General features: G+C 41.9%; 1 long non-coding RNA gene across 1 annotated transcript; it reads left to right on the top strand.

Moving 5' to 3' along the window:
- Positions 1–281: 281 nt before the first annotated feature.
- Positions 282–1,971, top strand: LOC101761586. The gene is made up of 3 exons (XR_001164699.2): positions 282–478; positions 584–1,878; positions 1,957–1,971. It is a non-coding gene; the product is annotated as an uncharacterized LOC101761586 (long non-coding RNA).
- The last annotated feature ends 668 nt before the right edge of the window (positions 1,972–2,639 follow it).

The following is a 2,639-nucleotide window of genomic DNA, read 5'->3' on the forward strand; positions in this document are numbered from 1 at the left end:
GGTTCTAAAGTGTTCTTTTATCATAGTACTCATGATCCGTAATCCTAATTATATAATCTAGATGTATTATAATCTGACCCTAATTGGGTAGGGTCTAAATCAAGTGGTCAGTCAATTTTAGAAATCAGTATTAGGGGAGCTAACATTAATTAATTTCATGTGTCCACCTGCTAGTTCCTTGGTCCACATTTCCATCTAACAACCAACTTCTAGTCAAAGATAGATCCATTGCTGGTTCTGAAGGCATCAAGGCTACCATCTATATATATGTGCTGGGACTGATAATGCATTTCAAGCATCGAGCACCCACCGATTCCATCCTGTGCCGAACTCGCGTCCGCAACCGTAGAAAGCGCATACAAGTCAGTAACAATGGCGAAGAACTCCTCGACCTCCGTTCAGCTGCTCCTCGTCCTCCTCGTTTTACTGGTTGTTGTCAGCGGCATCCTCGCACAAGGCGGACCAAGCACTTGCGACTGTAAGCGAGCACTGTTACCTGCTTGGGCATAATGCAATAAGTATTTGTCTTCGTCTTCCGCATTAATAATTTTGAGCTAAAAAGTTCATCTTTTGTGGCATCCAGCGCCTGAGCAGCATGAATGCCCTCCAATCCCTGGTCAAGGGAACTAATCTCAACCAGTGTATCAGAAGGACGCCAGCGACAAATTCACGTACCTATTCCTTGCAGCAGGATTTGAAGGACTGTTTACTAGTACTCCCGCCGTTTCAAATTTTAAGTCTAGTACATACTTTTGGTTATGTATATTCTAGATATAATGTAAATTTAAGTGCATAGCAAAAGCTACGTATCTAAAAGAAGTGAAAACAACCTACAATCAACGAAGTACTTTGATTGTATGTCCTGCTGATGTTGGTGTATATGGCCTACTTTTCCAATATAATATGATGGACAGTATAACTACCCGTCCAATAAAAAGGTTCAGAGCTGTTTATGAATACTCATGTGCGTGTGCAAGGATTACGACCAAAGAGTCCCCGCCCCTTACGGTGATGGTAAACAAATTGTGTAATACACTAATGGAAAACTGAGCATTGTCCAACGTGTTAGTACCGGACGGCTAACGCGCGGCGTTAGTACGGATCGTCACGCACAGTGCCACCGGAACTCCTATAGTACAGGTTTGGATTCTCAGCCGGTACGCATGGGGACCACGTGGCCAACGGTAAGATTCCCCTGCAAGCCATTTAGTACCAGTTGGTAGCTTCAATCGGTACTAAATGATGTTCACGCACGTGTGTACCGGCTGGTAGCTTCAACTGATACTAAATGTCACAATTTAGTATCGGCTAGAGCAACCAGCCAGTACTAACGTACACCCTATAAAATAAGCTCCTTCTTCCTCCCCGAGTCCGAGCTCAACCATTTAACCGAGCTGAGAGCTCGGGCTTCTTCACTCCATGAGCGACCTAGGGGAGGTGCTGCCCATTTTTTCCACGATTTGTAGGGATTTCACTTTTCCAACTATTCTAAAGGTTAGCAACTTCATCCTCCCTCCTCTCATGATTAGTACTTTATATTTTATGCTTTGCAGCTAGAGAAATTTGTGCTTTTTAGATTGAGGATGAATGGAGAGCTTTCATTTATACATGCACGGAGAATGTAGTTTTTTAACTTATGAAAGTGTGTCTGATATTTAGAAATTCGTATTGGATGTTGAGAAATGTGTTGTGTTAATTACTTTTAGTACCATGTTGGATGAGAGGTTTAGTTTTATTTGAAATAAAAATAATCAACTAATTTTGTTGCTTTACATAAATAAAATAGTTGAGCTCAACCTGATGGTGATTCGGGACAAAGGAAGGTGCTAACAAAATTTTTAGGGATTTAATTTGCTCATTGAAAGTGGTCCATAAAAGGTCAGCAATATTTTTCAGAAAGATTTTTTTACATTTGATGATTTACAAATGGAGAAGTAAATGAAATTTTTTTTGCAGATGGACCCGCAGCGGATGTACGACGACCGGTGCCCCATGCCGTTCATTAGTGGCCTAAAGAATTTTCTCAAAGCGGCTAAGGCCAACAAGTCGCTGAAGAGATTCATGTGTTGTCCATGCAGAATGTGCAAAAATAACAAGGATTACTCTAAAATAAACACTCTACACGGCCACATATTTCATTGGGGTTTCATGGAAAACTGTATTGTTTGGACCAAGCACGGCGAAAGAGGAGTTGTAATGGAAGACGGTGAAGAAGATGATGATGATAACAACATTCCAGCTGACTGGGCTGAAGGCGGTGCCTTTGCACATGTTGCAATGGGCGAGGCTGAAGAAGATTTTGCAGAAGATGAACCAGCTGACGAACTAGGTTAGGTGTTGCTAGATGCACAGAAAGACTCCGAAAATGCGAATGAGACAAAGAAGTTTGAGAAGATGTTGGAGGATCACAAAAAGTTGTTGTACCCCGATTGCAAACGGGGCCACAAAAAGTTGGGAAGCACACTGGAATTGCAGCAGTGGAAGGCAGCATATGGTGTGACTGATAAGGGATTTGGGGAGCTATTGAAAATCGTAAAGAACACGTTTTCCGAGGGTAACGAACTACCCTCAACCACATATGAAGCAAAAAAAAGGTTGTTTGCTCTGTAGGATTGGATGTACAGAAGACACACACATAT

The sequence above is a fragment of the Setaria italica genome, chromosome VIII (genome assembly GCF_000263155.2).
Source record: "Setaria italica strain Yugu1 chromosome VIII, Setaria_italica_v2.0, whole genome shotgun sequence".
NCBI classification, from domain to species: domain Eukaryota; kingdom Viridiplantae; phylum Streptophyta; class Magnoliopsida; order Poales; family Poaceae; genus Setaria; species Setaria italica.